At 43.1% G+C, this 23730-nt stretch overlaps 1 protein-coding gene and 1 pseudogene across 2 annotated transcripts in view; one reads left to right on the top strand and one right to left on the bottom strand.

The window, feature by feature from the left end:
- Mamdc2 (MAM domain containing 2) overlaps window positions 1–23730 on the top strand; it is a 130405-nt gene that overhangs the window by 33694 nt on the left and 72981 nt on the right. The gene's annotated exons all lie outside the window — the stretch shown is intronic.
- LOC126511854 (pre-mRNA-splicing factor CWC22 homolog) lies at window positions 17933–19212 on the bottom strand (annotated as a pseudogene).

Here is a 23730-nt window from a genome sequence, read left to right as displayed (position 1 = left end):
CAAGTACATTTCAGAGTAGATGTGTACACTGCAAAGTAGGTACACAGGGCAGCTAATCTTAGAGATACAAATGTCACATGTCCTGAAGGGCTCTTGCTTCAACTGGTTTAGAGGCTACTCAAGATTAAAACCTAAATAGTACATATTGAAGACCAACAAATATTTCCTATTTCTCTGTATAGTGAAGTCCCGGAACCCAAGAGTCTGATGAAAGGAACTGGAGCCTCGCCTGGGTTACTAAGTGAGACCCTTAGTGTCACAGAACAAAAACCAGAAGAGGAAGAGAAAGTGTCTTTTCTCTCCGTGAGGAACGAGTTGGCAGGGAGAGAGATGAGAACGATGATGAAGATAGTAGTGTACACAGAGAATATGCACGTACTTGCATGCTCTGCACCCAGCATAGTTAAATAAAATTAAAATAAAAAGAAAATTTGGTTCTCAATGATCACAGGTTTACATCACGATATTTCTTCTAACTGCAACCTAGCTTTCCAAGGATCAAATTTCCGGGTCTAGCCAGGTCCTCTTTCTGCAGGACTTTTATGGTCATCCTAAATTGTAGTCCCTTGCTGAGTTTTCTTTATCTATGATTCTAAACTAAGTGGCCGCTTCATGCTTCCCCGAACATGTTCTCATAGCAGCCGGGATTCACTTGGTCCTCACTGCCAACATGCGAACTGTAGCACCGTTATCTCCACTGCTAGCTGAGATGCTTGAAGGCTGAGGGTGTGGGAGGGCCCCACTGTGCTTGTTCTGCTAAGGCTTCCCTGGGTTTGCAACTAACCAGTGAGGTTTGTTCCCCCCGCCACCACCACCCAACAGGCTATTCCCCCAACAGACCATGTTGTCTTCCTAATCTCAGTCACTGCGTCCCCAAAGTCTTGACTCAGCAACAGATTACCACACATTTGTATCCATCCCTCCCATACTAAAATCTTAGCCTAAGGAAGACATAGAGCAAAATGAAACCATGTTTTTATTGGCGCCTATTTAAGATGCATCAGAGACTGTGCGAGGAACTGAGAGACGGACGGACTGTCGGTGAGTTAAGCTCTCATTTCCTCGGTTAAGTGCTTACAAACATGTGGTTTTAAAGGAGAAGAAGAAGGTTTTGACTACTGACAAGCCAAGTGTGTTTAAATTTGTGGTCTTTTTGTACATCTTGTACCAGAGAAGCACTGGATATTTGCAAAAAGTGTCGTACAAAATAAAACAGTTAACAAGAAACCCACAAAATAAAACAAAACCATAGGGGAAGACTCCCTATGTGGGCAAGGTGAGATGTTCTCCAGGATGGGCTGACTCGTCCCGGTGCTGACAGGGTGCTTCACCATCAGTGGGATCTGTGCATCTGGAAACATCTTTTAGTGCGACTGAAGGGGTTTATTGAACTTTGGCCTTTCTCCAAAGACTTTGAAGGGACTGTTAGGAATATTTCCAAAGGTGAGCTCCCTGCCGACGCAAAATTCCCAATCAAGCCAAATCAAAACAAGCCGAATTAAGAAATAGCCAGGTTTAATGGGAGTTCTGTGAACACCAAGAGGAAGGAAAAGGGACCACGTCTTCCTCTTCTGGGGGCTCATTTAAATACCCTGGGGAGTGGACCTGGCCTACTGGGATTTGGAGTCCAGACCAGGCCTCAGGACTGGGATAGATGCAAGGGGCTGGGGCCTACACTCCCAACTTGACAGGAACCAATTGGGAAAACACACACACACGAAACACGACACTATTCTGCAGTGATTTATAGACTGTATGTTAGCAGCTTTCAAATGACGTGAATTATGTGCAGGCTGCCAGTGGCTTTCAAAGACCGACTATCTCATTTTATGGTCCTTTGCTCAAGTGCATTTTACTCTGACATTGTGTTTCTTAAGGTTCCTGGCAGCTATGTGGCCAGCAAGTCCGTTGATGTTATATTTCCAGAAACTCAAATGAATACTAGTGTTTTTTTTTCTTTTTTTAAAAGCAAGTAAGTTTTTTTTTTCTTTCTCTTCTTTGCTGTGCTGGGGATAGAACTCAGAGCCTTGGGCCTTGCATGTGGCAGAGAAGTATTCTGTCACTGAGCCTCTGCCACAGTGCAGAAAATACGTTTTAATACAGTTGTATGGACTTGGTTTATAGCCAATGCTGTTGTACATTTGAGAGACTCTAGTTCTACACATATAACTTTGCTAGGCACTAGAAAACAAGAGTCCTGGGACTTGTCCTGCGGTGCTGTTGTCTTTACTGCCGTCATCTTCAAGGGCACTGTGGATGTTCTGTGATGTGCTGGTATGGATGGCGAGGGGTCATTTATGACTCCAGTGTGGCTGCGATTCCCATCTCACCGAGGTGGCTCATCTTCCAATACAGCCCTGCAGTGTGTTGCCCTGCTCTGTGTCCTGCACACATCTACCAATTGCTGTTATCACTTCAGTGTGAATGGACCAAAAGAGCTCTGAGAAGAAAGCTCAGTCATTTTAGCTGTGTTTACTAAGCTCTTATGATCATGGGTCCTTTGTAGAAGATGACAGAAACAAAACAAAACAACAACAAAAAGAAAAACCAGCCAATCAACAACAAGTAAGCTTTTCTCCCCTGTCAAGTATTCAGATGTATGTTAGTTTGTTGTGAGCCCCTAAAATCAATACCTGGGCCTGAGAGTAAGAAGTCCAGGCTTATTACCTCTATTGACATCAGTGATGTCATCTGTGATGGAGACTGCTTCTTGTATCAACTGAGGGCATGGCTGCTCCAAGGGATGGTTAAGTAGAAGGTTTTTATCATGGATGTGAGTCAGAGGCATCTAGAAGAGTCTCGAGCAGGGAGAGAAAGTGCTAGAGTGAGCAAGGCCAGCAGACTGGTCTTGGCCATGGGAGGAGAGGTGGGGAGAGCATGAGATGAAGAGAGAGAGAGAGAGAGAGAGAGAGAGAGAGAGAGAGAGAGAGAGAGAGAACGGGCAAGGAGACCAAGAAAAGGGGGCAAAAAGAGAGAGCATAGAGAGAAGGCTAAAAGAGGAAGACGAGAGAGAGAGAGGGAGAACATGGTCAACATATCAGAGTTATAAGAAACTGGGGAGGAAAGTCCACAAGCTGGAGAAGTTTAGGGTAAGGGGCAGGCTGAGAAGAGCCAGGACTCTAAAATGTGTTAACAGGCCTGTGTGATACTAAGTGAGCCTGGAGACCAGCGTGTGCTTGGGTATGCTAATAGGTGCCACAGAGAGCCATTTGTCCCTTCTGCCAGTGTTAAGAGACTTGGTGGCTCTGTTAGAACTGGCTCCATTGGAATGGGTGCCAGAATTTGGAGAGTGGAGTTTTCTTTGAATCTGATACTTCTAACTCATTTGCCATTTGTGTTAGAACATATTTTTTTATGTTATAAAATATGGATATGTAATAAAATACCCAAGGCTGGATACGTCATCCAGGTAACAATTTTAGAAGTTGAAAAATCCAATAATCTCATCCATACAACTTCAGTAAGGATCTTCCGGTTACATCATAGCTTGGTGGATAGTCTGGCAGTAAGAGCACACGACAGGGAGAGAGTAGCCACATGGTAAGAAGGGAAATACAGGATCCTGGAAGTCAGGTTAACTCTTTACAACAACCTACATGAGGACCAACCCAGATCTCAAGAGAGCTATTTCAATGCTGATATGCAAGGCTGGCCCCTGCACACATGGCCCTGCAGTTAAACAGGTCATCACCATCTGAAAATTATTAACAAATTTTAATATATTTTATAACTAAAGTCCAATGGGTCATGGAACACATGCCAGAGGATTGCATTCCTGGCTCAGGCAAGGGTCTGTATCCTTTCTTTTTTACCTCCCTAGAACTGGTTCTTCAGTATTAACCACTGGCCCTCAATCTCATCAATAGACATTACCATTTTCTTCCTCCATCCCTCCCTGAGCACACAGTCTCTGGAAGGGTCAATACCAGGCAAGCATATCCCATGGCATCTTGGAACAGGCTGTAGTGATGGTACTACCCATCCCGAGATGCCAGCAGCACCAGCAAGCAAGATGGACAACTTACTAGGATGAGCAGATTTCTCAGCTTCACCATAGCTACCTAGCATGTTTCTACTCAGGGATGTTTCTGTAGCCTCAAATGTCACTGGGCTGCAGGGGTTTGGGGAAGCCTGACTCTGCAGTGAGTTGGTGCCTAGGTTGACTTCCTCACCACTGAGTCACCATTTGTCAACAAGATGACCCAACCGTCTTGGAGATAGTTGCTGTTATCTACACCATTATAAGGGAACATTATTTGCCTGATGCACAAGTGTGAATGAGGGGTGAGCTGGGGGATATATAGAGCACACACAAAGAGGAATTGTCATGACAAGAGAAAGACCCCACAAGAAATACAAGTGCTTTATAATCAGTAACTTGAGCAACATCTTTTTCCTGCTCTTTCAAAAATGGAGCTCTGTGTTTTCCTTTGGACTGTATCACTCAAATTAAACAGCCCACCTTCTGTGCCTTTCAGGCCAGCCACACAAAGTTACAAAGGATGCTGAGAAATAGTCTTTATGGTAGGTACTGATGGTCAGACAAAAGTCAGGACTTCTGTAGCTGTGAAGGATGGAGACAGAGTTGCTGTAGATGGAGACAATGTTGCCATGGAAGATAGAGAAAGGAGGTTACTGGAGCACATAACTAGTAGTTTATTCCATATAAGAGAATATTTTAATTGACACAAACCAGGCATTATTGACAATGTTTATAACTTGTCACTCAGTTAATTCTAAAATCAATAGTCTTGCTAGCTCCACTTACCCAGGAGGCTGAGGCCAGAGAATTAACAGTTTAAATGTATGAATAGGCTGTTGCTTGAATTCAAAGGCAAGTTAGGGAGACCCTATTTCAAAAATAAATGTAAAAGGATGCCCAGGTGTATTGTTCACTGACAGGGCACCTGCCCAGCACAGGTGAGATCTTGGTTCAACTCCTAGCACTACCACAGGAGAAAAGAAAGAAAACAAACAAACAAAACACCAACACATCAAGATGACAAAGATGGATTAAATCACACACACAAGAACACAACCAGCAAGGGATAAAGCACTTTGAGCTTCATCTCCAGCATTCTAGGCCTGCAGAAACCAGCGTCTGTGGCTCAGCAAGATGTCCTAGCTGCTCTCAAAATACCTTAGACAAACATTGGTCATTGGATCACCTGGACCAGAGATGCTGCAGGATTTGTTTAAGGTGGAACTTTCCAACTCCAAGCCAGACTTTGAATTGAAATGTCTGAGGACCGATCAACAGTCACAGGAATTCTCTTTTGAAACAAATCCCTCAAGTCCCTCAAGATGATTTTTATAAACTTCAGGAAATATTGCTGTAGAGTTTTAGGATACAATAAACTTCCTGGGATTTGTTTTTGTATTTAAAGCTGTGAGGCAAGCTTTCCTATGAATGTATTGGAGTTGGAGAGACAGGAACACATGTTCATAACATGTTTGAGGCTAACACTGCAAAAGGAAAGGTAAGAAAAGAGAAAAGAACATATGAATAAGTAGCGACAGGAAAGCCAAAGGTTACAGCACAGTGTGGAAAATTTAACAGTTTCCACCACAGTGTGAAATGTGGTGGCCATATGGCCACCTAGGGTCATGCTGCCCAACACACCCCATGATTGGGACTGGATGGCAGCTGTGGGCAGCATAGGCAGCTCTGGCCCCACTTGGTCAACCTTGTGCTGGGATAGGCTGTGATCCAGTTCACCATTTCGTGTTGCCCTGACCTGCAAGGCTTAGGGATTGACCTGACTGGGAAAACAAGGGATAAGGAAATAATAGACCTGGGTTAAAATAACAAAAACAAAAAACCTAGGAGCAGGTGAGCAGTGTACTCTGATGGAGATGCCCCAGGGCCTGGAGATTCAGCCTACTTGTCATGTACAGCTGGAATGGGAGGCCTGCGCTGGCTAGCTGATCTCGGTAGGAGGTCTCGGCTGAAAAGCCATCTCAGGCTGCAGCCATCTAGGAGCAGGAAGCTGTGGTTGATATTCCGCTCACACTGTGAACATCTGGACTCAGAGCAGGGGAAGGCTTTCTACCCCATGAATTTGAGGGATCGGGGTTCTCGTCAAGGCCGTGCTCACGTCAGCAGCACACCTTCACTCAGGACTTCGTCCTCTCCGCCTGTGATGGCAGAAGGACACACCTCCACGTGTCGCTTTGGAGTGTGGTGTGTTTCTGAGATTGCATTAGCTTTCTCATCCTTCCCGACGAGAAAAGCTCTGTCTTGAGTCCTGGAGAGGAGACAGGCTTTCCATCATTTCATGCCTCTTCCTGATCTGTGTGATATTCCTGTCCTCTGGAATTCAAGTGTCTCACACCTGGCGTGCTCCTCCTGACAGGGTATTTTCTGTGCTCGGAAGATCGTTCGTTGATTTACGCCGTTGAGTGGGCACATGCCAGAATTCTCAGCAACAGATTGCTCTCTTAAAAATAGCCCTCCTGGCCTTTCCTGTGAAGTCAGGTCTCGAGGCTCGGAGTCCGTTGCTAAAGCAGAATGGGCACTTTCCATTGCAGATGGTTATATACGGCCGCGAAGCCCCAGGAGGGCAGACCTCAACAGTCACCAGCTAGGGAGCCTGGAACCCAGAGATTAGGTCAAGTTTTCTTTACTTAAAAAGCAAGAACTAAGAGTTAAACGGTCTGTTAGCATAATAATAATAATAATAGAAGCCATCCTGTTTGGGGGGACCTGGGTTAATTCTAGGTTTCCTGTCTACAGTGGCTTCTGAATAAGAGCTTGGGGGGCCTTGAAGCTGTGTTTTCATAGACCCCTCACAGGGGCAGAGAAATGTAAATGGGCTGTGTCAACAAAGTGAAGGAGTAGGGCTGGGGAAGCTGCCCATTTGCTAGAGCACTTCCTTCGCATGTACAAAGTCCTGGGCTGGGGCCCAGCATCTCATACAACCAGGCATGACGGCCCACGTCCAATCCTAACCTCGGGAGGTGGAAGCGGGTCGGCCACAGTCTTGAGGCTAGCATGGTTTGCACAGTGAATTCTAGACCAGCCAGGGCTACACAATGAGAACTTGACTCTGTAAACAAAGCAAATTAAAAAACAAAACAAAAAAAACCCACAGATGTGACACTGGCCTGTGACACATTAAACAGAGGCTGATGCAGTGGTGCACGCCTGTCATCCCAGCACTCACGAGGATGAAGCTGCGGGACCAGAAGATCAAGATCTTCATTTGCCGCATAGGGTTATACGAGTCTGTCTCAGAAAAAAAAAAAAAAAAGCAAGCTAATGGACTATAGAGTTTCACACTTCCTTCTGCATTCCCCAGGCCCCACACTGGTACTTTATTCTGACTTCACAAAGCCCAAAGTTATGTCTAAGATTTATCTACATCAGAGAACTCTTCTGCCAGGGTGGAAAGGTTGTCTAATACAGTAACCACTGGCTGTGACCGCTACACCACTGAAATGTGGCTAACGTGGCTGGGAAGTGACATGTTCAATCACATGTAGATAGCCAGTGGCTACCATTCAGACTGTATAGCTCCCTGGTGCTTAGAATGGCGTGCCAGAATTACAGTTTCTGAATTCTGTCTTCATGTCCAATTAAGATGTTAGTGATATGTGCACCATATGACTATATTTTATTATTTATAATAAAAGACTGTCTGTCATTCTATTTTGGGGACCTAGGTTAATTCTCTGTGTCCATAGTGGCTCCAGACTGAGAGATAGAGAGGCCTTGAAGCTGTGTATTTGGTATGACTGTCCTCTCATATGACTGACCTTCATTCTCCTTTGGGTCATTTCGACACCCTTGCTCCTTACTGGACTCCATGAAACAGAGATGATGTAACTGCCAAGTGTTCCTGGTCTGAGCTGTTTTTCTTGTTGTTGTTGCTAATTTTTTTTTTTTTTGGTCAAAAAGCAAGTGTTGGTGAAAAAACAACAAACAACAAAAACAATAACACTAATCCACAGCTCTCACTTTAAAGGGAACAAGAGATGGCTTATCAGAAGCTATTTTGAGTGACTATGATCTGGGAACACAGACGCGGGACACCCAAATTCCTTGTTCTAATATGGAAGTAATGATGTGGGATTCCCCTCTCTATGCTGTGGATACCATTGGTTAATAAAGAAACCATCTTAGGCCTGTGATAGGGTAGAGTAGAGCTAAGCAGGGAAAACTAAACTGAATGCTGGAAGAAAGGAGGCGAATCAGGGAGAAGCCATGGAGCTGCCAGAGACAGACATGCTGGAATCTGGCCGGTAGGCCATGAGCCTCATGGTAAATGAAAATGGGTTAAATTAAGATGTAAAAGCTAGACAATAAGAAGCTAGAGCTAATAGGCCAAGCAGTGATTTAATTAATACAGTTTCTGTGTGGTTATTTCGGGAGTCTGGGTGACCGTGAAATGAACAAGTGGCCCCCTACAACAAAGGAAGAGGTTTCCTAGTTTTTCTGAGTGAAGAAAATCATACATCAAGGCGAGTTTAAACCACACTGATGGGCGCATCGGAGAGGTGGTTGCAGCAGGATGGGGCAGCTTCTCTATAAGCGCAATATGTTGTTACCTGGTGACTGCCTTTAGCTTTGGGTTGGTGGATCCTAGGAGTAGATTCCAGAAGGTTTTTTATTTATGGTTGCAGTCTATTAGCTCTGAGTCGGTGTAGCGCAGGGAATGGCTGTTCCGGGTAGGCTAACTCTAGCCTGAGATAAGGTAGTTAGCCTCTGCACCTGCAGCATCCCAATCCCTCCACAGTACTACAATGTTAATCAATCAATCAACCTGTACACAGTTTCTTTCCCTGAGTTCTCCGGGAAGCAGTCCTAGAGGAGGCTAGCGTGAGAGTAGAGATTAAAAAAAAAAAAAATCACAACCCACCCCAAAGTTCCACTCCACAAGGGAGAAAACTTCATTTGCCTGGGTATCCTCCTGGAAGCTGAGACTCAGTTCTTTCATTTGACTCTAATTCTACTCCTTCCTCCTTAGAATTTTTATCTGAACATAGGAAGGCATTTGCTGCTGCAGTGCAGTTTGTGAGAGTGTGGTATCACTGTAAAGAAGAACAAAAATATTAACACAGTCTTATTACAAAACTGAGTGGTACTGATAGCCATGGTAGTGTCTTAGACCAAATCTAGTTCATATCGAGTTCCTTGGTAGCCCTAAATTAGATTGCTAACTCTCTTCTGCATTCAGTTTCTTCTCTTGGGAATGTTCTCCTCTGCATTAGTTGTAAAGGCCCTGTGTATTTTCTTAAACTGCTGGTTAATAGATAATGGGTAGTTGGAGTCTTTTCTTCTGGGTCCTACCTTGTCAACAAAAATCTCCATCTTAGGCCACTAGGCCTCATCTCTCTAGACCCACTCCAGAAACCTTTTTGTTAGGATCTCTACTTTGGGGAGAAGGGTGAAAGTAAGTTGAAAGGCCCATTGCAAACCCACCCTGCCTCAGGCACAGTAACCTTTGCTCCTAAAATTGTCCATGGCCTTCAGAGTTGACACCCTGGTTGCCATCTTCCAGAATTAGGCTTGGCTGCATCTTCTCATTTAGCTGGTATGTTTTGTGGATCGCCTCCTTGTTTCTAACATCCACCCACGGGTAATACAACCATGCTTTATTTCACTGCCCCCTAAGCAGACGGCTCAAGATGCCACAGCCAGGTGCCCATTGCCTCACTCACCCTCCCTAACAAGTAAAGCTACCAAAAACACAAATCCTGCTGGCACACACAGTCATTCCAGCCACAGGGATGTGGTGTGGAGACGCAGAAACTTTCAAAGGCTTCATTCAAAGAACAAACTCATAACACATTCCACGCGGCTATAAGAAGGCCATTAAGTATTCCTCTCTCCCGCCGAGTGAGCACCCAGCAGAGAGCCGTGAATATAAACAGCCCTAGAGTTGCCGATCTTATTGTGTCGTTGATGAGCACACATGGTTCTTGAGCTCGCAGCGCAGCGTGGGTGGTCCACTGGGGGCTTATGGATCAAAGCCACGGGGTTTTGTGCTTTGCTCAGCCTCAGCCAGCTACTTCTGAGCACTTGACTAATTGCTCGTGAACTGCACGGTTAAGGGCCCCTTCTGAGTTTTTGACAAGAAAATGGCTACTTGTTTCCTCTCAGATGTCATAATAAATCTGCCCTTTACAAACCAGAGCGCCAGCGTGACCACATAGACGAGTGAGTTTCAGACGACTCCTCTGGAAGCTCCCAGCCCGCAGTATAACCTTGAGGGAGTCATGAGGCAGGTGTGTCTCCAGCCTCTCCCCACCACCAGCTCAGTGCACCTGCCGTTGATCCGGGCGAGCGGGCCAGATCTGTACAGCTGCAGAAGATTAAAACGGAGGCAAACTTTGTCTACAAACAGAGCTCCTCGTGCCTTGTGTTTTGTAGTTTTGAGCCTTGTTGCTCAACATCGCTCCTCTTCACTTTGTATATGCAGAAACATCTTAACCTCGACATTCATTCTGCAAAGCAGGGTGCACTTCCTCAGTTTCCTGTTTGGGGTTTGAATATCCTGTAGTGTTCTGGGGTTTTCTGTTTGTTTGGGTTTTGGTGTCTTTTTTTTTTTTTTCTTGCGGGAATGAGAATCAGATTGAGGGCCTCACACATACTAGGTCAGTAAAGCACCATAAGTAAGTTAGACTTTTAGCAGCCTCAGTATTTATTATAGTACTTAATTTCAGGAGAGAGGGAATGAATGTGGGGCTGGGGCGGAGAGGGGCACCAGAGATTAAAGGCTGGTTATTTTAAATGACCAAACTTGTTTTTATATATGTATATAAAAATTCAAATAGTGTGATGAAGTCACAAATGCTGGCTTGACAACCTTCTTTGTCCGGTTTTCACCTCCTTGAAATGACCAGTGTTTCCCATATTTGCTCAACATGCATAGATGCATTGGCTCTTATTTTTATAATTTGTAAACACATGGCTATATTCTTTATATGCTGTAGTGATAAATACCCATCCACACTCATGGATATGACATATTTCTAAGTTCTATATATGGTTACAGCATTCTTTTTAGTACTTGCCCAAGAATCTGCAATATAATCATACTCTATTTAATAATGTCCCTATTGCTAGGGTCCCCCTCTCCATCCCCCTCCACACACACACAATCTCTATCCCTTCCTCTCTCTTGCTCCTGTTATTTTATTAAGGAAAAAGTGTCCTCCTCTATAGCAGTGGAGCTAGTTGAGCTGCATGAGCTTTTGGGAAGAGTGTTTGTTTACACAGTTCGTTCCCCGGGTTTCCATGTATCATTGCCAATCTGTGCCTTGGAGGCCAAAAGCTAAACTGTAGCTTGTGGCCAGATGCAAACTTAACATCGAGGAATGGAAAATCTTGCAAAGTTTCTAAATGGTTAGGAAAGCTTTTAATTCCAAAACAGGTCTCTAGTTTCTGTTTTACAAAAAAAAAAAAAAATAGCGTGGAGCCATCTAATTTTTAAAATCATCTTTAAGTATGTGCACCCCACACAGACAAAAATACAGTTTTTACATGGTGTGGAGCAAAGAGAGGCTGGGGGTTCTGGTATGGTAAATATCCTGATCCAAGCGTTCTTCCGGCATGGGGCTCCTGCAAGGAACTGGTATCTCATGAAGGAGGACCTCTGCCTGTGTTTTCCTTCTTTCTCTTTTTACATTCGTGACATATAGAAGGCAATAAATGTTAGCTGAGCCACATGGAGAAATACATGTCCTCTGTCTTGCTTTGCTTCAAGAGCATGTCTGATATCTGTTTGATGTGGAGAAGATGTTTATGAGGCAGAGAAGGACAAGGGTGAGCCAGGCCTGGAGTAAACCCGTGAGTGTCAGAGAGCAGAAGAACTGGGCGAGGCAGCCTGGCCTATTGATGGAGGCTACTCAGATCTTGAGATATTTATCTTGGACTTCAGAGCAATGGAAAGACACAAGAATCCTGCCAAAAGGGAAAGAACAGCCAAGTCATTGAACAGAGCCTTACCTGGAGCTGTTCTGGGACTATCCTGTCTTGCCCCTTCAACTGACTAATTTTGCTAAGATTTTGTATCTATGTTTGTATATAAGTACACAAGTGTAGAAAGACCAGAAGTTGATGCTGGTATCTTCCTTAATCATGCTTCATGTTATATTTTAAGACATGGTCTGTGCTGGCTGGTTTTATGTCAACCTGTCATAAACTAAAATCTTTGGGAGAGGAGGGAGTCTCAATTGAGAAAAAGCCTCCATAAGGTCGGGCTGTAGGCAAGTCTGTAGGATATTTTCACAGTGATACATGTGAGAGAGCCCACTCCATTGGAGGAAGGCAGGTAGTACTGGGTTCTATAAGAAAGCAAGCAGAGAAACCATGAGAGCAAGCCAGTAAGCAGCACCCTCCATGACCTCTGCCTCAGCTCCTGCCTCTCGGTTCCTGCCCTGCTTGAGTTCCTGCCCTCACTGTTTCTTGAGAATGAACTGTTAAACGGAAGTGTGAGTGAAATAAACCCTTTCCTCCCAAGTTACTTTTGGTCATGGTCATTACTAGGACAATGGCTCTCACTGCATATTGGGCTAATTGATTTAGCTGGAATGACTGGCCAGCAAGCCCCAGGGATATTCCTGTCTCTACTTCCCCAACCCAAACTGAGATTACATGGGTGCTAGGATCTGAATTCAGATCCTCATGGTTAAACATCGTTCTCCCCAGAGCCCTTGAACCTATTGCCATGTTTCCTTATATAAAAGCACATTCATGGTGTTAGAAATGCCCTTGTGTTCTACTTTTGTCTATAATAAAGGAGTGAGGGTTGTGCATACACCTAAGTTTCCAACAGATCAATGAAGTCCAAACACTTTTATAAGCGATCAATCTTCTATTTTCATCCTGCCAAGTCTCTTGCTGACCTGAGGATGACATGTTCAAAGGTGTATAGTAATTTGTAGATAGATTAAGCAAATTGGAAGCCCCATACTGATCCCAGGAGCTAGTCTGTCCCAATTCAGAAAAAGACATTTCAAGATATTATCTTTCTTTGAAGGCTCTTTATGGCTGAGACTTCCTCGAGGGGCTATCCAAGGACTCAGTCTCATCCTTACCCATCACTCATCCTTCCTGCACTAGGTGATTTTACTTGTCTCAATATCACATCCAGTCACACTTCCTAGGTCGGGAGAAGTGCAGGAGACAGGCAAGGCTGGGGCACAAAGAACTGACTAAACGCAAAGGGCAAAATGCTTGCAGAGACCTCCACCCTCCTTGATTCAGACAGTGAAGTCCCGGGATGTAAAGAACTGGAAGGAGTAATGGCTACTTTAAATAACTGTAGTTAAGTAACAAAGGTTAGTGCAGACCTACCCAAGCACATAAGTCAACTGCCCTGAATCAACTGCCGAAATCTGTAAGAATTACAAGATCTTTTTAAATGAAGAGAAAGAAGAAAGAAACCATTTTCAAAATCCAAGTTTGAGTCTACTGTGAGTTTCCTACGAACGTCCATAATTCACAGATTTAAATGTGAGTGTGCAAGTTGGGTGGGGGCAGTGCAAACCTTTAATCCCAGCACTCAGGGAGCAGAGACAGATGGATCACTGTGAGTTCAAGGCTAGCATGGTCTACAGAGCAAGTTCTGGGACAGACACCAAAGCTATAAGAAACCCTGTTTCAAAAAAATAAAAACAAACAAAAACAAACAAAACAAAAAATTTCAATGTTAACTGTGAGTACGCTCTCCCTTCGAATGACTCACAGTTTCTTGCTTTGGACTTGGACTTGTTCCTGCTCTCTGCAAAGCTATTGGGCATATTTTCCCTCCTTCCATAAAGCCCATCTTTTAATTTAAGAATTCAGAGAAGTGGCTGGGCTTCTCCACATCTGAAAGGAAAATCAAGAGCTCTTGCAGCCGTAAGTCTAGAGAAACGTCTGAGTCACTCAGTCCAGGTTTACGACTATTGGTATAATTGCTGTTGAAGGGCCGGTGAGGAAACAGGGCCAATCATGGAAGTTATTTTCCTTTGAAGAGGCCATCCACTGCTCATCCAGACCAGCAAGCTCAAAAAGCAATTTCCTTGATCTGGTCGCCTTTCAGCTCTCACAACACAATGCCACCTGCAAATCAGAACTTCCTAATAAATGCTTCCTCCTTTCTCCCCAAAAGAAGGAATTTTGAAAATGTTAGCAAAAGAGGAGGAGGAGGAGAAGGAGACGAATGCACAATATTCTAGAAGACTCTACTGTGGCCAAAACTTCAATTTCAATGTTTCTTTTAGCTCCTAGCTTCCTCAAAAGATTGAGTTTACTTGAGCTGGGCTGTGGTTGAGTGGCAAGGCATTTATCTTGCATAGATTAAGCCCTGGGCATCTCTCTCTCTCTGTCTCTGTCTCTCTCTTTCTCTCTCTCAGAGACTCTCTCTCTCTCTCTCTCTCTCTCTCTCTCTCTCACACACACACACACACACACACACAACCTTTAGACTTAACAAAGGAAAAATAGGACATTTAGTCCTGTGACTAAAGTAAGAAGGTCAGAGGTCAGGATGACCATTAAAAGCAGCTTTGGAAAATGGAGAGAGAAGTGTTCTTTTCCAATGTGAGTGCTGGGTTTTCACTCCTGAAGCCCTCTCTGTGTGTTCATATTCTATCCTCAACCACTTAGCAGAAGCTCAGCATTCTTATTTCAAAGTGTTTATGTGTGACTTTCTAATTTTAGCTTTATTAGATGGTATCTGTTTGGGACTGATCTTTCTAGAAAGCAGTCCCCATCCCAGGTTTTCCTTTTTAAGTATTTCTTATTCTACAATCCAAACAAGAAAGGAAAGGGCTGCATAGTCTATGAAATATAGTCTTCTTGCACAGATATATTCTGCCCCCTAAGCTCAAAGAAGTTCTGCCTGCTCGGTCACTCAGAGCCATCTGTCCTATCAAAGGGCCCTACCAGTCACCTGAAAGAAAGGGATAGCAGCTGAAGACAAGGCTGACCATTGTCCCTGCAACTGGATTCCTTTCTTCATCCTTCTTCAAGCTTTTTCTTCTCTATACCTTTGCTGCAAACAAAGTCCTAACTATCAGACCCAAAAACAATTGCTCTGAGGCACCTCAGGTTTTCCACCACAGATGTGGGTCAATACAATGACATTACTGAGGAGATGCCTCAGTCAGACACAATTAAATGTGACAGTCACACAGAGAAGTATCTTGTACACATTCCAGTATAAATGAGCAAGCTCTGTCTAGCTCTACCATGCTCTAGTTAACAGGCTTCAGAAGACTCTAGGGAAGGACGTGGACTGAATGGCTTCTTGGGTTTTGTCAGATGCTAATATTTCATGATCTTAAATATGTCCAACTTGGTACTGCTTGTGTTACCCATAGTCCTATTTGCCCCCCCCCCCCAAATACCACAGGAAATCATCTGTTGGTGATTCTCAGTTTCGGTGCTGGCAGGTAGTTTTTTGTGAAGTGGGACACTTATATTCTTCCATTCCTGGCCTGCACTGACAGGTCAAAAAGCTCCACTTAAAATTTTACCTCCCCCTGATTATCCTGCCCATTGTTCCAGCAAGCTCTAGGAAAAGTGAGCTGACTTCGTATAGCTAGAAAAGTGTGTATAATGCTTTAAGCAACTGTTTTGTTTATGGCCATGTGTCTAAGATCTGAAATGGTCCCTGGCACAGAGTAGCTGCTCTGTCAATGCAATTGAATGAATAAATGAGCACAACCCTCACAGCACGCTGGCAGCAGCGTCTTGTGCCAACCGGACTGCATTCTGGAAAGTCACCACCACTGATTCATGTCTCTGATGCCACATTGACCCTTGCCCAGCCTTGACTTACAGTGCAGGACTTTCGTCCTGTCTGCCTAACTCCTTTCCCACACTGATCCCATTCAAAGGTCTTCTTTGAGTAAAAACCCAAATGCCATGTCCTCAATTCAGTGAATAGCCATTTGGAATGAGTCCGATTTTTAAGATGTCTGTTATCCACTGACAGCATTGGCAAACATAGCCAAACAACTTTGTGAGTAGAATATTTTATTGAGCTCAGGAGTCTATGGACACTTCTAAGGACAAGTGGCAGAAGGGAGCTCTATCCATGATGACATTGTCTAACTAGTTCTGGGGAAGGCCTGATGCCTACATGATAGGCATACACACGGATATTTGTAAAATGAACTTTACTATATTGGAGTTATAATAATGAAAGTGATGTTCCTTTTATGTCGTGTTGCATATATTTTCATCTCAGAACTTGGAACGAAGATGAACTGAGAGGTTTGAGCCTCAAATCAAAACAATGTATTAAATTTGTTTCATGATAGAACTTTTAACATTGACAAATGTATATTGTTCTATATCATAATTATTCCCATCACTACCATCACCAAAGGTCCAGAAATCACAGAGGATGACCTGGTTTACAAAGCTAAGTCAGGTCCTGCCATGAAACACTATGACTGGTTTCTAAAGGCTCAGGGACCATATTATTTCATCCTAGGGTGGCGGTATCCCAGAAGGCAGGGACATGGAAGGTAAAAGCCTTTCTTATTGTCTGGGCTTTGTCAAAGAACTCAGTGCCTGGGAGCTATCCAAGGTGCTGTCCGAAGCTGGTCTTCCTGAATCTCTTGTCCTAGGATTGCCATGTCTGTAAGTCTATGTTAAGCTTTTCTCTGCTGTTTACTTTAACCCATACCACCCCGAACATGTTTGATCTCATCTCTGTCTGTTTCTACACACACACACACACACACACACACACACACACACACACACACACACACATTTTCCCTTAAGTCAGGGTCTCCCTATGTAGTCCTAGCTGGCCTGGAGCTCACTATATAGACCAGGAAGGCCTGAACTTACAAAGATCTATCTGCTTCTGAACCATCCTGATTTTGCCCCATCTGCCTGGCTGTTGTCCTCTCTTAAGATTGATCATGTGCCTCTGATGCAAGATTTCTGTACCTACAAATACCAGCAGAATGGGAGAAATCAGAGTCAAGCAGCAAGAGAAGTTAAACTTCAAGAGGATGAGGTTCTTATTTTGCATTATTATAAACTGCCTGAATTATATATTGCCACTAAGGTAATTTTCTAGTGAAAAAATACCTAATTATACAAGACTAAAAGGGAAAAAGAAAAGCAGTTTTCATATTTATGTTGCTCTCTTTAGGCATGTTTTTTAGAGGGAGTGAAGCCTTCAGCTATTGCTGGCAAGGTGAGAATTAAAACACACATTTGCTATATAGACATCAGTCCTTTGGAAACTTTTACCTAAAATTAAACTATAAAAATATTTTGACTATTGCTGTTGGTGCCACAGTCTAGCAATTGGAACTAAGTTTTAAATTTATTTATTTATTTATTTATTTATTTATTTATTTATTTATTTTGGTTTTTTGAGACAGGGTTTCTCTGTAGCTTTGGAGCCTGTCCTGGAACTAGCTCTTGTAGACCAGGCTGGTCTTGAACTTACAGAGATCCATCTGCCTCTGTCTCCTGAGTGCTGGGATTAAAGGCATGTGCCACCACCACCCGGCAAGTTTTAATTTTTTAACATTTTATTATTTTTAAATGAGTTCATGTTCAAACACACTCTTGCCAAGCTTGCATTATTACACAGTCTCAATATGATATACCTCTAGAAATGAAGGTTTAAAATACCAAATTAAAATTATGTTTTTTCTTGTTTAAAATTCTTGGGGTAGGTATTCTGTTGTAAGGGGCAGTCAGTCTTCAGTTCTACAGGGTACTGAAAAGTCTTCACCCACTAAACCCCCAGTGGCATTCTTCACAATCCCTTCTCAGTGAATGGAGAAAGCCGTTTTAGAGTGGTACTTCAGACGCCACTTAATCACACTGCTTACAGCACACTTGAAAAGTCCTTCTTCTCCTTCTCCTTTTCCTCCTCCTCCTCCTCCTCTTCCTCCTCCTCCTCCTTCTTCTTCTCCTTCTTCTCCTCCTCCTCCTTCCTCTTCCACTTTCTCCTCTGCCTCCTCAGCCTTCTTTTCCTCCCTCTTTCTCCTCCTCTTCATCTTCACCACTTCCAGCTTCTTGGTCTGTGTTTGAATCACTGTCTCCTTCATCACAAGTTTCCTTTTTAATAGCTTTGTACTTCTCTTCATTTTCCATAACATCAAGGTCCATCTTGAAAACACTAAGAACATCTTCTGGATCATAGTCATCCTTCAAGCAGAGCACATTGGTAACCCGATCATCTGTCACTAAATCAAGTCCTTCCCAAATAACAGGGTAGTCCTTAAACCTATCCTCCCATATAGCATCACTTTAATCACGAGCTTAGTTCTTTGGTCAGTTTCAGTCACATGTAGAATGTTTCACAGGTGTTCAGAGATAGTATTGAATCCTTTTGGTGACAACAGGGTTAACTTGAGACCACACTCCTTAATGATGCCAAGAGCTACCTCAGCGTTGTCATCTGTTGGTCTCTCCAGCAGACACAGAACCTCATGTGCCACATTGTGGTTGATAAGATGTGCCACACATTTTGAAGCAGTCAGGTAAAGTTGCTTATCATTCCTTTGATATCCTTTCCAGAAATTAAGAATTAGTCTTTTGAGGATTAATTCTCCAATCTGTGGGAATTCTGAGTTGATTTCAGTATAAAGATGAGCGAAGACTGGAGAAGCACTCTGCCCGCAGAACAGACCTGGGCAGCAGTCCTCTCCCTCTGACTAGGTTTTCTTGAAGGAGCTCTTGGATAGTAACACTTATATAGAAGATGTTTACCTTATTAGTAAGACCATTGGTTGATTTCTCCAGGGCCTCCCAGCTCATCCACTGGTAGGCTAGACCGTTTTTATCTGTGATCTGCTCCTGCATCACCCTGAGTTCTGCAGGAAGAATATACGCTCCCCTGGTTCAAGTGAGCAGTGGATCCTGCTCATCCTTCCTCTTCTTTGTGGCAGATTCTTTCTGAGTAGAACTCTGGGTTACTTGGCTCTTTCTTCCAGGACATGGGGTTGTCAGGGACCTTTTCCTATTCATATCTCTCTCTCTCTCTCTCTCTCTCTCTCTCTCTCTCTCTCTCTCTCTCTGCATTTTTCTCAGTCCCTACTTTGTGACTCCATGCTGTCTTTGGAAGAATACCCTCTTCCCGACCGGCTCATAGTCAGAGGGGCTGTAATCAGAGTAATCTCCATTTGGAGGGACCTTTCTTGTTCTGCATTCTGTCTTCTGGGGAGAAGGAGAACTGCAGCTCTCCTTCTGTTGTCACCAGAGGAGTGTTTCTTGTGTGACACACTTCATTTCATTTTCTGGTGTCAGTTGACCAAATAGACTAGATTCCTCAAATTGGTTCAAGAAACAGGTGTGCAATGGTCTGAGTTACTTGACAGTTTTTTTTTTCTGTCTCCACATGCCACCTCTATTGAATCCTCAGACCAAAGGGGCCATCCTGTCCCTATGAATCCTCAAACAGAATGATGTCTCTACAAAACCTCGGATTGAATGCCAAGTTTTAATTTTTAAGAGACTCCTTTTTCTTTTTTTTTAAATATTTATTTATTTATTTATTATGTATACAATATTCTGTCTGTATGCCTGAAGGCCAGAAGAGGGTGCCAGACCTCTTTACAGATGGTTGTGAGCCACCATGTGGTTGCTGGGAATTGAACTTGGGACCTTTGGAAGAGCAGGCAATGCTCTTAACCACTGAGCCATCTCTCCAGCCCTCCTTTTTCTTTTAAGATTTGGAACATGAAATTGATATTCAGTACAATATTTGCTCTAAAGTTTTCATTTTATATAATCATAATGTTTTATAATACAATAAAATGCTTTTATATACATTCGTAAAAATATCGCTATAATATGTACATTGTCCATATATTGTCCATGAACTTAAAGCATCATAAGAACATACCAAATTCTCTACAGCTGAAAGTGTGGGTGCCTGTCTCCTGAACGTCATTTACAATGATCATTCTATCTTGAGAAAGCACAGGGGAAAACAGCTAGGAGCGACATGCCCTTAATCTCAGCACCGGGTAGACAAAGACAAGAGGCTAACAAGTTCTAGGCCAATCTGGGATACATACCAGTAATTTTCTACTCTGTGTTAGGAGTTGATCAGAAGACCCTTTCTCAAACAAAGGAGAGAAAAAGGAAAGAGTGGGGGTGAAGAGAGTAGAGGGAGAGAAAAGAGTAGAGTAGGGGAGGAGGGAGGAGAGAAGAGAAGAGGAAGGAAGGGGAAGGAAACCTCTGTGCAAAATGTACTCTGTTTCCAATCTGCTGAGCATGGCCAGAGGTGTTTGTGTTGGCACCTAAGGTGAAGCTCATGACTCTGCAGAGTCATTTTCACTCTGTCCCCAGTCCTCGTGTGACCAATGACCTGCATCTCTAAGACAGTTCTTAAGATTAGTGACACATATCACAGCCACTAACATTTTTTTCTGGCTGTGGAAAGTTAACAAACCCTCCAGGGACTACATTCTTGGCCTTGTCTTTTGATCAACTGCTAACATAGAGTACAAAATATTAACCAGACACCACATTCCCACTGGGCTCCAACTGAGCTTTGATTCAACTTAGACTCGCTATCAACAGAACTGGAATGGTCAGCTATTAACAGCAGGACACATTATCCATCAGAACTCTCTAAGACAGCCTGGAATCCAATACAGATCAGAGGAGAATTAGTCCCATAGAATGGAGGTCTAGGAACCTGGATATCCCTGACTTTCATACTACTTGAGGCTCATTCTCTGACCAAGAACTACCGATTGCCCGGTTCTCTTATTTTCCAGAAAGGAAAACCAAGGCTTGGAGTTGTTAACCCACTGCTCACACACACACACACACACACACACACACACAAATATATATTATATATATGGGATATATACATATGTATATATTGTATATATATATGGATAGAGCTCCATGGTAAAACTACACATATCATCCCTCAATTCTGGGACAATTTTTTCGGTGAAGTTTTAGATTGGAGGTGCTACCAGATCAAGTGAACTGAACCTGTGACCCTTTCTCCTCCCCTTCTAGCTCTCTGTGATGAGTCCTTAGGATGTGAGTCTTCTGGCAAAGCCTTGGGCCAACCCGAGGCAGGTCCAGGAGATAGAATGTGTCTGGATTTGATCTGCAGCAAGCACAGTAAATAGTTAGATAGATTTATAGATGGATGACAGATGAGAAGAATCTTTACAGTATATTCAAAGAAAAGTGGCACAAAAAGGGTGTTTTAACCCTTATATGAAGATTCAAAATCTATATCTAAATATATAGTTGTATTAGCTACTTTTCTATTGCTATGAAAAAACACCATGGCTAAGGAAACTTAACAGACGAAAGCACTTACTTAGCCTGATGGGTCTGGATGTTTCTGCTCCTGATGGCAGAGAGAAGGCATGTTGGCAGGAGTAGAAACTGAGGGCTCTTGTTTTGGACTGAAATCAGGAAGCAGAGGGGGAAACTAGAAATGGTGGTGATCTTTTAAACATCCAAAGCCCATCTCCAATGATGTACTTCCTCTAACAAGGCCATCTACCCAAACATCACCATCAGAGGGGGAGCAAGTATTCAAACATCTGAGCCTGGAATGGGGGGATATTCTTATTCAGATCACTACAAAGGTTCTGTGTATTTATATATAAATAAAGCAACTCTGACATAATGTCCCAGAATTTCAGGATAAAAGAACTAGTTGATTGTCTTATATTTTTAAATTGTGCACCATTTTGCATTAATTTAAAAAATAATAAACCATTGACTTCATACATAGTATGGTTCTGGTGCCCTGGGAGATACCACTCCTGTCATTCTTTATACATGGGCATGACACAAAATGTAGGCATGTGCACGTGCGAGCGTACACACACACACACACACACACACACACACACACACACACAGAGCCTTGGCTTTTTCCAGAGAAAGAATCAAGCTAAGACCAAGGGTTGCAGGATGCCCTGTTAAATCTGAACTGCAAATAATCAACAAACAAAGTTTCCTAGGGTCAGTGTGTGCCATGCAATATTTAGAACACACGTCAGTAGTTCCAACTGCTCTGTCTGGCCATCTGAGTGAATCTGGAACCCGCTGCTCATTAGGAAGAGTGCAGTGTCCAAGCCAGGCTTCTGCAATCTGTCAAATGAAAGACAAAACTGTCCAGCTTTTTCATGGAGTTGATGGCAGGCACAAGTCAGCTCCAGTGCTTTGTAAATAGTTAGGTCTCTAAAGCAGAGTAAAAACATGTTTCTGTCAGTGTGTCAGTATCGAAATTCAAACCACTTACTGAAACCTGATTTCTTCTACTTCTATTTTGGTGTTTTAAGAGTCTTAGATTCATATATATACCCACATATTTCTCTCCATAAAAAGCAAGCAATGCTTCTAAAATAGCAAACACATCATAAAATATAGCCAGAACTCCATTTTTCATTGTTCATTCTCCTTGGACTGAAATTCATAAAGGGGTCTGCTATTTAATTAGTTTATCATATGCTTATTAAACATCTGGACTGGGCAGTATCCTGAGCATAAGGAACCTCAAAGCCCACCCCTGCAGTGACACACTTCCTCCAACAAAGCCACACCTCCTACTGGTGCCACTCCCTGTCAGATTATGGGGGCCAAATTCATTCAAACTACCACAGCTTGTATGTGGGTATGTATGTGCATTTATATATGTAAGTGCAGCCTTGCACAGGTTCCACTGCGCATGTGTGAAGGTCGGAGGAAAACCTCAGGGGTTGGTTTTGTAGGGTTTCTTTGTTGTTGTTCCTTATCGCATATATCAGGCTAGCCAACAGGCAGAGTTCCAGGCATTCGCCAGTCTTCCATGTCACTGTAGGAGCACGAGATGGCAGGCATGTACTTCTGCTCCCAGCTTTTACATGGCTCTAGGAATAGGAACCCAGGACCCCAGGCTGGCACACAAATGTTACCCACTGACTCATTTAAACTCTGTTTATCCTGTCTTCCGTCTTCTATACAGCACAACAAGATGCAACATGTTGACCTCTGTGTATTTTTTAAATAGCGTATTCTTCTTAATCCTTCTTCATCTTATTCTATACACATGATGCAGAACTTGAAATACAAAATTGTTAAGACTTTAATATCTTTATGTATGCATGTGTGTGCCAATACACACACGCATATACATGTGTATGTTCATATACATTTGTTTGTGCGTGCCACAGTGAAGTCTTCATAGGCATGCCCATTTTCTTCTGGTCTGAATGAAGCTGAAATGTGCATTTGACAAAACGTCTTATATAATTCATGAACAAAACTATTCAGTTGTGTTCTCTGTCATGTTATTAGGCAGTCTACCTATGGTATTGTCTATTATCTACTAGTCTCCTATCTTAATAAAGGACACATTTCATAGAGGCAGGCTGCCTTTCCCCTTCCCAATACACTTGTGAGAACTGGCAGTGAGTCAGGTTACCCATTGTCCTTGATATCATCACTGTTCACATTTATCTTGTTTCTTTTTATTTCTTTGTTTTCTTTTTGAGCCTCAGTCCCTCTAGAGAGCTCAAACTGACCTTGAATGCATGATCAGTCTCCCTACTGCTGGGATTAGAGGGATTAGACACCAGGTCCAGCTCTTTTATGTTAACTAAAGGACCATGTCAATATTTCCAAGGAACATCTTCTAGAAACTCTTCCAAGAGCGGGTGCCTAGCAATGCAAACATTCTCGTTCAGTGGAAGCCTCTTTTAGTTTTCCAAGCTTTGTAAAGCTGAGTTCCCTTTTCCAACAGCCTCATGACCTTTCCCTGTGGGTTCATCACTTAGTTTCCT

The sequence above is a fragment of the Alexandromys fortis genome, unplaced genomic scaffold (assembly GCF_014885135.2).
Source record: "Alexandromys fortis isolate MF-2015 unplaced genomic scaffold, M_Fortis_MF-2015_v1.1 scaffold_10, whole genome shotgun sequence".
Lineage (NCBI taxonomy): Eukaryota > Metazoa > Chordata > Mammalia > Rodentia > Cricetidae > Alexandromys > Alexandromys fortis.
This window is presented reverse-complemented; position numbering and strand designations above follow the sequence as displayed.